Source organism: Athene cunicularia (genome assembly GCF_003259725.1).
Source record: "Athene cunicularia isolate RWA chromosome 13 unlocalized genomic scaffold, athCun1 chr13_part1, whole genome shotgun sequence".
Lineage (NCBI taxonomy): Eukaryota > Metazoa > Chordata > Aves > Strigiformes > Strigidae > Athene > Athene cunicularia.
In genome coordinates, this window is record NW_020799117.1 from 1 (window position 1) to 12892 (window position 12892).

General features: G+C 40.3%; 4 long non-coding RNA genes across 4 annotated transcripts; 2 read left to right on the top strand and 2 right to left on the bottom strand.

Annotated features, from left to right (window-relative positions):
• Positions 1-917: 917 nt before the first annotated feature.
• LOC113485292 lies at positions 918-4981 on the bottom strand. Its single transcript, XR_003399393.1, has 3 exons — positions 4901-4981; positions 3640-3769; positions 918-1201 (listed from the first exon to the last, which is right to left on the bottom strand). It is a non-coding gene; the product is annotated as an uncharacterized LOC113485292 (long non-coding RNA).
• On the top strand, positions 4522-6449 carry LOC113485295. The gene is made up of 3 exons (XR_003399396.1): positions 4522-4532; positions 5690-5937; positions 5971-6449. It is a non-coding gene; the product is annotated as an uncharacterized LOC113485295 (long non-coding RNA).
• LOC113485293 lies at positions 4979-7729 on the bottom strand. Its single transcript, XR_003399394.1, has 3 exons — positions 6636-7729; positions 5135-5319; positions 4979-5021 (listed from the first exon to the last, which is right to left on the bottom strand). It is a non-coding gene; the product is annotated as an uncharacterized LOC113485293 (long non-coding RNA).
• Positions 7730-7767: 38 nt separating this feature from the next.
• Positions 7768-9067, top strand: LOC113485294. The gene is made up of 2 exons (XR_003399395.1): positions 7768-8711; positions 9013-9067. It is a non-coding gene; the product is annotated as an uncharacterized LOC113485294 (long non-coding RNA).
• Positions 9068-12892: the final 3825 nt, after the last annotated feature.

The following is a 12892-nucleotide window of genomic DNA, read 5'->3' on the forward strand; positions in this document are numbered from 1 at the left end:
CTCCCAGACAGTTCCGATCACTCCCTTGACATCCTTGCCTGCTAGTGTAGGCTACTTGCTCTGACAAATGTAACAAAAGAGCCCATAGACAGCACCTGCTTGGCAGTGGTAATTACACATCCTTGTCTCTATTGAAGTGAAGCAACAAGTTCTCAAGTGAACATATTTTTGTTTGACAGTAGAAATGATGAATAGCACTATTTTGTTCTAAGAAAATCCTGTAAGAGCTCAAAAGACCAAGCTGTCACTGGAACCTCTCCACAGATGTGAACTGCACTACATGCCATGCCCTGATTAGAGGCCCCTCTGACCACATGACTTGTTGTTCCCAGCATCTGAAGGACAGAAGATTATCTATACCATCCTCTTCTTCCCTCTGGTGTTAGCTTCAATAAATGGAATTTTAATCAATACATTATATAGTCTGAGTACCGTTCTTGCAGGGATCACAAAGAAAACTATGTCCAGTACACTACAGTTGCAAATCCCAAAGAAGGGTTCCCAGTGTACTGTTTAGGGCTTAAAGTTTATTATCTAAGGATTTAGACCTTTCCATTTAACAGTAAGACATCAACTTCAAACACCAAAGTTGTAAACTGTAACCCTTGGAACCCAAAATGGTCACTGGGGATTTGAAGTTCTCAGATGAGGTTAGATTTTAAATCCTGTGCCCTGATCAGTAAAAGAGTAAACTGCAAACCCTGACTGGTAAATAACAAGCCCCACAAAATAAAGTAATAAACCATGGCTCCTGATTGAGAAACCCTCAAGAACAAATTCCAAACACTAAGCCATGAGTGAAAAATACTAAACCTCCAGTTTTTAACACAGTTTAAAACACATAGGAGTATAATCAATTTACAGATCCAAAGCTATATCACAATTCAGTACTGAGGCACGGTCAACACCTGCTGCGAGGTCCATCTGTCTGCATTCCTAATCCCTAACCACACCAAGGTCCTATTCTCACCCCAATGCCTTGGTGGCCTACCCAGTGCTCTGCTCCCTTACCCTGAGCCACCTACAGCACATACCTCTGCACATGTTTTTGTGTTCTGATTCTGGCCAGCACTCGAGCTTACCAACTTCCTGGCACCTCCTCTCTCATTGATCCCTACACTGGTCCCCTGCTCTGGTAAACAAGGTCAGACTTTTTTCTTCTGCTCAGAAGTGACTGTCCAGTCTTATGTTGCCTACTCATCTGTGAGAAAACACACATGCAGAGCTCATCCCAAGACACCATGCTGTACAAAAAGGACTGCTGAAATGCTTCACCTCCATAAGAGTGTCATTGAAACTTTTCTAATGAGGCAATGGTTTCATACAGATACTACATGTAACATGTTCAACAAAAGTGACAGCCACCCCAACAGAGCCCTTAACACAGGAAGTGTCCGCATCATGCCAAATTGTGTCTGCATCAGAAGTTTATTGCCTCACCTTTCTCTGGACTCTTGCAGCAGCATTAGGTGGCTCAGTAGAAGGTTTTTTTGCACATTGTGTGTCAGGACATTCAAAACTGCTGTATTTGGTAGCCATTAACTTACAAAGACTGTTGTGTGCCCATGTGCTGGATCACTAAGCATACAGAGAAAAATTCCACATGCTCTGAAAGCAGCAAGTTAGGGACAGACCTGCCACCAGACACCATGCATTCATTTGTTTTTATTTGTTTGGAAAAGGTGCTCACAAGTGTTGATTCATTGTTTTGAACTACTTCCTAAAAGGAAAGAATTATTAAAAATCATACGCTAATTATGCTTTGAAGAGTGAAGCTGATGGAGAAATGCATAGAAGCATTTGATATGGGAAGAATTAATGGTTCATTACAAAAAGAACATCAGAAAATCATTTTTATATGTTCCTTTCCTTTTCTCCTCCCTGGATTCAAAGCTTCTTATTACAACTGTCGGGGTAGGCAGCGGGTCTGCTGGACGCCTGACAGAGCAGATGGAATTCGACCTTGGCCAGATTGTCCCATACCACAGATAAGGAGCAAGGACAGTGAACATCTGCTGTAAGAAACATGAAACTGTTGACCACAGATAAGGAACTATGTGAATTATGTTCAGAAGTAAAACTTTAAGAAAGCTATCCAATCATGTACCGTTGCTATGGGTGTACCGTTGCTATGGGTTTAGCCAATTATGTTAGAGCTTGCAGTAGTTGTAAAAGATATATAAAGTATGTAGTAAACAATAAAGATTCCACTTCTTTTGCTTCTAACTTGATTATTGACTGTCGCTTGACCATCTCTACCGTGACAACAACCACAGGGTTTAATGCTCCTGTGTCTATTTCGGAACATATTCCTAAAAGGTACATAACTGTCTAGGTGGCAGCATCAAGGTACAAGAGAAGTTAGATGTTAAAATGCATATACTTCTTTACATTTTTGAAGCACTGACATTTATATGCTGGTTAATCAAACTGACATAAAATGTGATGACAAGAAGTGGAATCAAAAAAGCTTACTTCCCTTTTGAATAAAGCAGAAGACAAAAAATGACCTTTGGTTAAGGCAGTAATTGAGATTCTTTTCAAAAAATAAAAATAAAAGACTAGGTGTTACTTTCTTTATCCCCAGCCTTAGCCCCTAGCCTTCATGGCTCTCACCGATCACTATCAAGAGGTGTTTTGCTCTCCTAACTGCAATAATATTAGTATTTGTAATCAGGAAAAAAAAACAAAAAACAAAAAAACAAACCAACGCATTTCTTCTCTAAAATCTACAAAAACTATTCATAATCAAACAAGGAACCCCCAGTATCAATAAAGGCTGGGGGATGAAGGGATTGAGAGCAGCCCTACAGAGAAGGATTTGGGGGTACTGCTGGATCAAAAACTGACTGTGAGCCAGACATGTGCACTCACAGCCCAGAAAGCCCCCGTGTGCTGGGCTGCACCCAGAGCAGTGTGGGCAGCAGGGTGAGGTGAGGATTCTCCCCCTCTGCTCCGCTCTGTGAGACCCCCCAGCAGTGCTGGGTCCAGCTCTGGAGTCCTCAGCATAGGATAGACACAGACCTGTTGGAGCGGGTCCAGAGGGCCACAAAAATGATCAGAGGGATGGAACATTTCTCCTATGAAGTTCAGCCCAGAGAAGAGAAGGCTCCAGGGAAACTTTATTGTGGCCTTTCAGAACTTAAAGAGGGCTTATAAGAAAGATGGGGACCAACATTTTAGCAGAGCCTGTAGCGATGGGACAAGGGGTACTGGCTTTAAACTAAAAGAAGGTAGACTCAGACTAGATATAAGAAAGGAATTTTTTACAATGCAGATGGTGGAACACTGGAAGAGGTTGCTCAAAGAGGTGGTAGATGCCCCATCCCTGGAAATATTCAAGGCCAGGTTGGATTAGTCTTTGAGCAACCTGATCTAGTTGAGTATGTCCCTGCTCATTGCGGGGGGGTTGAACTAGATGACCTTTAAAGGTCACAGCAGACCAAACAGTCAAGAGTCACCAAATGATGCTGGTAATCTTTTCAACAGGCACCACCCACGTTCTTCAGCATTCTAAAAACAGAAATAGTTTTTGTCCTTCACAAGCCATACTACAGATCTGTCAGTGCAAATAGAAGGATGAAAATTTACTTCCTGTATCCAACTTTTTTTTTTTTAAATAATGTTTCCATATAATACCTTGTACAGTGACGTTCTGTGGCACAGTTAGGGCTTCCATATACTGTAGCACTACCAAAGCTTCTAAACACAGACCAGGATTCTATACAGAGCTATTACTTCTTCAAGAGCCATCCCCATCATAGACTATCTGCAAAATACGGTAAGACTATTTTGAAGCCTTCCCCCGCTGCCCCTCTTTCTCAACTTTGCTGCACTGCTACTACAGGAGGACTTGTAGCACCATTGTGAGCAATATCAGTTCCTTGATTTGGAAGTCTTATAACATGGCTCTTAATAGCTTTGGCTAGCTTGGAGAAGACAAACAGTAATACTGAATTTTGAGTTACTAGATCAATTTACTATAAATTGCTGAAAACTCAGACTTTAAAACCACAAATATCATCCATGAATGTGAAAACAGTGCAGAAATTCAAATTCAAATCTGATTTACCAAAAAAAAAATCACTGTCTTTTTACTAATTTTCACCTCGTAGCAAATCTTTATCATTATATGACAGGCTACAGTTATGTATATATGCAATTCAACATGGAAAAAAACTGTGAATGCCCTCATGTTTTCTCCACTGCACAATAAGCACGCACTTAATGCACAGGCTACTAGATCTCAGTGCAAGATGAAGAAATTAAAGAAAAAATACTGAAGTTTTAATGTCCCCCTTTTCCTTTATCTAGGATTAAAGCTCATCATGTTCTGCTAGAACTGAAGACACTGAATACAGTTTTATCTTCACAGAAACTGGATGTAAAATTATTCAGCGTTGTCCATGTATAGCAAGCACAGGTATATATAGTTTATCACATAGAAATTCTGCCTGAAACAGAATGAGTAATTAGTTTAGCCATCACAAATGTTTAAATCACCTAGCAGAGGGAATTCAGAGAAATCCAAGGTAAAGTCATAAGTGCTATGGATGAAATTAATACCCTACTACAACAGCAGCACTATTTCATTTTATAATGGTTTAGGTGGTGCATAAGGCTTGTCCTCCTCCATGCCACAATGGATTCCATCCTTCAAATAAGCTTTCATTACAGGGCTGCTAGAACATCTGGCAAGGCACCACAGAAATTTGTGGCAAATGTGGTATGACTATACAGTGTTTCATGTCTGGAGTAGTTTAAAAGCACAAGGTGCGGGGCGTCCCCCACTGCAGAGAGACTATATGCAAACATAGTTTTGTTTAACTCACACCCTCTTTTTTTCCAGATTTGTCCTTCAAATTGCATGTAGAAACCTAGCTAAAGCTTAGATCCTCACCTTTCAGAAACCATATGGGAATTCAGCAGTCAATTTTCCATTATGCTTTCAAATACATAGAGATAGCCAGGCCTGTTCACAGCCTTTCTGATCCAAGTTTCTTCCGCTGGACTTCTTTTAGCTGTTGAAAAGACCTATATAAGGACAAGTGTTCCAAGAAGCACCAAACAATTCTGACTCAGATACACCCAGGTGGTGCACACAAATGTGCAGATGAAGCACTTTTTGCCTTACCTAGCCTCACTGGAGATAGATGGTCATCCCAGACTTTAACACGCAGTGAAGTTATTTAGTGTTGCTTTGTCCCTTTCCCAGATACTGGAAGCAGCTTGGCTAGTACTCCTTAAAACAAGAATCTAGAAGTGTGGAGTTTACACAGTGCCTCACAGAGCATTCTTGGCTCTTCCGGCTGTTGCCAACTGACAGCAGGAATAAACCATGAAAAGCAGTGTCAGAAAATAGAAGTTAGAGCCTTCTAGATTCAAGTCATGCTCTTTATGTTATGCTCCAAAGATATGCATTTCAGCATTTGTCTCCAGGCACCCTGCACTAGAAAACAAAACAGCTTTCTACTCCTTGCAAGTTCCAGGAGGAATTGGGAAGGAGGAAGAAAAATGCACACACAAATAGGGGGAAAAAAAAAAAAAAAAAAAAAAAAAAAAAAGAAAAAACCCACACCAAAACACCAAACAAACCCCCAAAACAGCCAAAAGTCTTAGTTTCAGTTTCCTAAAGGAAAGCAAAGGAACCCCAACTGCATAACTTGACATCATTGTTTTCATACTACAGTTACAGTTTTTGTTTCTAAACATAAGATGGCAGCAGAGGGACACTAGTATTAATAAAGCCTATCCGCTCCATCTCTGAGAAAGCCAAACATCTTTGTTACACAACTATTACACAAGCCACTCTTAGTTATTTACCAGAAATCTCTAAAGCCTGCACAAAAGAACTTTGAGCATCATTCTTTTATCTACCACTACTTGGCTACGCGTGCCCTCACAGACAGTCGTAAGCTACCACCACTCTAGAGGAAAGTGCAAAATCCCTGTCACCTCCTGCCCTGCCAGTCACTGCAGTCAGGCAGCCAGCCTTTCAAGTCCGTGAATAGATGACACGCGTTAGAGTGACTTACCTTCTCCTCTCTTACAATTTCAATAGCCCCTACTAGAAAAGGCATAAAAAGCAGGCCTAAGAAAACCTCTGGAAGACCTTTCTTTCTGTACAGCATCCTGCTTCAGAAAAGGAAGCATGTTCCCTGCTTCTAAGTATTTGTCTCCTTCAGGCAGAAGAGCTTACAAAATCCAACTTGCAAGAATACTGTGTGGCTTGATATTTCTAATGGAACCTATATGTATTTACATCTTGTCAAATTCTGTTTAAGCAAAAGAACATCCTCTGGTAGATCAAGAACAGAATAGCAAAATGGCAAAATCTGTAGCTTTGCTAATTGGAGGAGGCATTCAGTTTTGAATATCTCTTCTAGATTACTCATTCTGGGTAGAGCCAGTTTTGTTCTCTTTTGAAGCTGATTTCTGTTTAAAAAAAACATGAAGTTTTTATTATTTTTATATATATTTTATAAAACCATCCATCATCTTCAATGATGATGGGCAAAACCTTAGCTGTGCTGACAAGCTTCCAATATCATAGCTTGATCACCTAAATAACTTTGATGCAAAACAGATGCCTGTGCAATGGGGAAATAAATAGTTATTATGACTCCCAGTATCACCTCCATCACATCACATCACATCACATCAATCAAATGGATTCCAAATCCATTGCACCAACAGCTGCTGAACTAGCAGCCCCAGGAGCACAGGACACAGGCAGCGCAGCATCCTCATGAAAAAGTCTGGACCTTGAGGCCAAGGAACTCCAGCAGACTGTTCAACGACCCCTTTGATGACAGCAGCTTAAGCTGGTAACACCTGTCCTGTGAAAAAGGAAGAAAGTTATGTGGAAAGAAAGTGCAAGTCTAATGACAGGGAATGATTCTGCAGCAGATCCTCCTCAGGAAGCAAAGGCTTTGTCACTGAGGATACCACCTGAGGGCAGGGATGCTATCATAAGGGCTATCACAAGGTAGGCTGTAGTGAAATGCAATGTGATTATCAGCAATATGACAACCTAAGATTATGACTCGTCAGCAGAAAATAGATACTGAGGAGGAGTTTGAGCAGACTCTTTGGAAATGCTAGGAAAAAAAGGAGAGCTTCTGGAAAGAGAGCTTAGTCTGTTAAAACAAACACAAAAACCTGTCAGCAAGACCTTAGTCAATTTCTTACTTTGGCTAAGGCCTCCCTGACAGGTTGGTTGGTTAGTCAGTTGGTTTTGTTTGGGGCAGGGGGGTTATGCTCTTACTACAAACAGAGGACTGGAAATGCAGAGTAACTGTGCATGGTGCAAGGAAGAGGGATTCAAACTCACTAGGAACTACAGGAATCTTTAAAAATAGAAGGACCCTACACAGGAGGTATTCCCTTCATCATAAGCCACATGCAGTCAGGATGCTTACATTTACGATAAAATAATTTATTTTAAAAGGCACAAGAGAGTTTAACCTAAGCATCACAGAAAAGCCAACAAGCATTAACAAGCACACAGTTTGGGGCAATAAACACCAACCTTTGTGTTTTCCTAAGTAAAGCTTAGAACAACATTCAACAAACACAAGAACAGTTTGATAACCTTGCAAGAGCAACAAAATCCACATATCTACTACAATGGGGCATAGTTTCCAAAAGGGAGTTAAACTTCTTTCTTTTTAAATAAAGAGAAAGTAGTGGTGCAGCTAGAAAAGTAAAAATATTTCTAGTGACAGGAAAACTAAACTATATCTTATCAGCAATCACGCTTTATTGTTATGAAGGGGAAGGACAACATCCCTCAAAAAGTGGAAGTTATGCTGAAATGCAGAAAATAGACATGGTCACAAACTGTCATATTAAAACACAACAGGGCAGGCCAGAAATAAGGCTTGGGGAAAAGAACTTGCAGACAGGAAGTGAACCGATGACTCCTCTCTCAGCCATATTGGGGACTGTGAGACTATCAGAGTTCATAAGGCCAACCGATGGTCAAAATGTAAACAGTGCACCAAAAGTGATTTTTGCACCCATATTGTTTCAGACAAACTTGCAAAAGTTCCTGTGCCAAAAGCTTCCTCTATAGGAGTTGCAATACAGAATATTTTAAACTGAAGTGTCTGTAGGTAGATTACAGAATGGATTAAGAGATCAAAATTAATAACAAGTCAATAAACTATATGTTATCCCTTCAAATGCTCAACTTGGAGGATGAAATAAATATAGTAACTATGGTGTTCTACCTAGTTACCAGGGGACTGGATGGTACCATACATAACATGAATTTTTAAAAAGGTTTCAGAAAGCTTCAGTCTTATAAATCCTATGTCCATTCCAGGCATGCTAGCAGAAGCATACTAGTAGAAGTTAACTAGAAGAATTAGTAGGCACATGAATAACTAGTAAATGTAGATAAAACATCAACATAGTTTTTGTAAAGGAAATTCAGGCCTGACAAATCCTTTAGAATTATTTGGAATAATCAGTGAGCATGTGGACATCTACTGTATTTGGATTTCCTGAAACTGTTCAGTGCAGACCCTTGCCAAAGGTTCTTAATCTGTGTTGTGTAGGACAACAGGAACAGATTCTCCCCCAGAGAAGCAACTCATGAATAGGCTGAAAGAACTGGAATAAACAGTCAGTTCATAGTTGGGAAAAAATTGCAAGTAGACTCATGCAGAGATCTCTGCTTAGCCCTAGGAAACCCACTTACAAAGGTGTAGGGAGAGGCGCTCGGAAGACCTCGAGATGTATGGGAAGAATAGGGAACCAATCAAACATGCCAAAGAAGAATGTTACCAAAACACAGCCATGCTTAAGGTGGATCCCTTTAAGGAGCATGTATAAGGCAATTGCGCAGCTAGTAAGTTGAACAAGTAACAACCATCACACTGGTGTCTGTGCTTTTGTTCCCACGAAGGTTTTAACCTCCTGCAAGGGTTAGCTGTGATCTGAGTGCCACATTTCTGTGGCTTGGCAGGTAGAAAAAGACAGCTAATGCCTTACCACAACACAAAGGATTTTGAAAGGTCAGGTGAGGCAACAGATTTCTAACAATGTCCTCCTGTGTAGTTAAAAAAAAAAAACCTATGGAGTTGCTGCAGGGGTTAACAATATTTTGGGAACAGACAGTAAAGCTGCAGATTAATTTCAATATTAATAAAAAAAAAAAAAAAACAGGCACAGGAGATGGGGATTCAAAGTTTGAACATTACACATTATATTATGGTCTCCGAGAGGACTGTTATGATCCAACAAAGATCTTGAAAATTAATAGGTTGAAAGGCTCATTGCTCAAAAGCAAGATAGAAGGCTTTAAAACACTCGGAAAAGAAAACACAGGACGGGGAAAAACATTTACATCACAATTAATCCACATCATTCCTCCATCTTGAATACGGTGTATAGTGCAGGCCTCTACCTGTCAGAAACGAGACAGCAGTATGATAAGTTACATAAAAGGATATATGAGAAACAGATCACCTGCTGTACAAAGAAGACTCTGCTTCTTCAACCAGAAAGGCAGCAAACTGGGAAAGGAGTGACAGAGTTCTGTAGCTATTGTGGAAGTGATATTATTCCCCATCTTCTATAATAGAAGTCTTAAGAGGCATCAAATGAAATTATGAAGTAGCAAGTTTAAACACACATACGCCTCTCTCTCTTCATGCAGCACCTGAATATGCTAAAGTTCACTTTTCTGTCAGATATTGTGAATGCTAAAACTTTGTATAGCTTAATAAATCACTTAGACAAAGTTAGATGAAATGTGCAAAGGCATGGGCTCTAGCTCATAATTTATCATTCACAGGTCACAATCACCAGAATAATATTCCAGAGCTAAGCCAGACAATGGACCAGAGACTAAACTTCTTTTGATTGAGTGTGACAGTTCCTTTAACAATTGTAATGTATGTTTCCTTGCTTATTAACTAATGTATTTTAATGTATTCATGCTTTTTAAAAAAGATCATCATGTGTTCACTTTATGACCCCAAAGTTAGGACACCTCAAGTGGCCTCGTTTTGTCTACAAGAGGCTCTCCTCCTTGAGCAGAAACGTGAGATGTGTGGACAGCTTCTGCCATTAAGTTCAGTGCCTCACAGCTGCCTTCTAGTTCATTTGAACGCATCTGGAGTTTCTTATCATTCTCAAGCTTATTTACGCAAATAGCAGTTAAGATTCACAGCCAAGGCCTTTAATCACAAGTACCTTAAGATCAAAATGCTGTTGGTATAGATTTCCTTCAACTTTGTGTCAGATTTCCAACGACATGTAAAGATATGTCCAAGTCCAGTTCTCCAGCTAATTAGGAAGAAACATTTTAGACAGTATTCTAAGAACCACTGTTGACATTTTGTTTCAGGAAATTTGCAGTAGGATTCACTCATTGAGTTTGTCCATTTCCTTATGCTCCAGTGTTCTTTCAAGTATTCCAAAGACAAACATGGTCAAAACTATTAAAAGTGGTAAAACTAAACTCATTTACTCCAGACTGATCTTTTTCCAAGACTTAATCGCACTTCTTTAACTGATGTTTGGGTTTTACTAAGGTGTGTTTACCTTATTTTGAGGGTTCTCCAAGACTGCCATGACTAGAATTGCTGTATATGCAAACCAGGAAGCACAGTTCCAGTTCACACTCAGCCCATAGAATGCCATGTGTCAGAATGCACCAGGCAGCTCAGTGACTTAGTACACAGCTGGGCACATTCAGGTAGATAACCGGAGGACTATCCAGAGCTGTGCAAAGGAGTGCAGCAATTGGGATGAACACATTTTACATGTTCATTATGCAACATGTTTTCAAGAGCCTCTAAAGCCATCCCCAGTTAAACCTGTCAGATTGAACAATAGCCACCACCAGCTAACAACTAATGCTCAATCTGCTTAAAAGTTTTAACTGCATCTTTGCAAGATGCTGAAGGCATTCACCACTTTTTAAAGATCAAATCAAACTTCTGCCTCCCTGTCCCTCCAACTCTGATATTTGCAAGTCTATTTGTGATCAACGGTTATACTGTTACAGGGGAAGCCCACTCTCACAGCAGTCAGGATAACAGAAGTCAGGTCATATTACTCAGGTCAACCTTACAGAGGATGCTGGATAGCAGAACTTTTAGCTACTGATATTTTTACTGATGGTGTCATTGTATATCATCATTTGTGTTTGCAGATACAAAAAGGTAGTATGAAAAGCTCACAAAGCAAAAAGCTATGCCAATATGCTAATTTTAAAAAAAAAAAAAAAAGTTCAAGAAGCATGCTTTTGTAGTTAAGTGAAATGTACGTTTGAAAATACTTCTGTCAAACCACCCATCATTTTCCTTACAGCAGCACCAAAGAATTATCTGAAATTAAAGCCTGCAAAGTGATAGGCACTATGTATGAGCATCAGCCTCTGTTATTTAAGAGGAGAGTTTAATTCATCAAGTCTAGCCTATAAATCATTAAAGGCTATCAGTCAAAGTTGAATTTTAAAAACAAAGTCACTTTGACTACTACAGAAACTTCAGTATTTAAGAATTCTTATTCTTTAGCAATAGCTCATATTTCATCCTAGAGTCTCAATGCACTTTAAAACATGTAACCTTCCTTCTAGGTCTAACTAGTGCTTATTAGAACTACATTCAGAGAATGTACACAGGTAAAAACATGGAATGTTTAGCTCAAGAATCACACAGCCAAGCCCTTTTCATAAATATGTTGTCTCCACTCATACTTCTTGGGAACGCTAAAGGCTCTTGGGCCACAAATAGCCGAATTTTGAAAGGAACAGCCACTTTTACCAAAGAGTCAACAAATACCCTAGCCCTACTTAACAGCTTGCTTTAGAAGGTCCCAAAGACATCCTTCATGAGCTGGCCTTCCAACTACTCCACCCAGCTTTACTCAAACTCAGCAACGGTGAGGGTATGTTTGGGGACAACCTTGCAAAAAGCCTCTGCTGCAGATCAGATCACCTTCAGTCCTCAACTACCAGTTTTGAGTCTACAAAGTTATTTTTCTTGGGGTTACTTGAGGTCTTGCTCTGATGCACAAAAGCCCTCCCTGTGGTGCAGACATGTACCAGTGAAAGCCCAAGCGGTGAAAAAGGCCCATGATCACATATCTCTTCACTCCAAGGTCTCTGTCTACAGCTGTCTATTCTCCTAGGTAAGTGTCATCTCTTCAGTCAGCCAGGGCCCATGACTTACTTGGTAAAAGCAATTCACAGTCGCAACAGAAGCAACTTTAACAGTGTCCTGGTTCAGCCAGGATAGAGTAAAGTTTTCCCCAGCAGAGAGAGAGGGGGAAGGGATCTCCAGCCGGGTTATTCATACCATGCTGACGTCAGGTTCAGGGGCGGAGCCTTTTTACCTTTTCACTTCTGGTGTTGGTTTTTGCCATACGCGTGGCGGGTTTGCTCCGTGATCATTTAGCGGTATTTCTCTGTATATGTTTTGTCTTGTTCACTGTTATTGCTGGTTATTGTTGCTACCATTGATACTGTTGTTATTAAGATTGTTCTATCACTCTGCTGTATTAAATTTCTTGTTATTTTAGCCGGGGTCTATGTTTAACTTCCAGCCCGATGGCGCGGGTGGGGGCAACAGCCACGTGCTCTCTCATCCCGGCAAGAATTAGACCTTGCACAGTTACATTTTAACAGTTTTACACAGATTCTCCAGTAGCATTCCCACAATACAACAGGGCACAGTGCAACAGGCCACACAGGACATCACAGGGGATACTGGGCTCTTATATCTCCTTTTTTCTGAGGGGAAAGAAAAATGAAGAATCGGATTTTCTAGTTTAATTAAAGCACAAAACAGGCACCTAGGCGAGGATTGTCCACACTTCCCCACATCAACAGCAATTTACGGAAATGCTCTACAGAGGAAATGCCTCGGTGGAC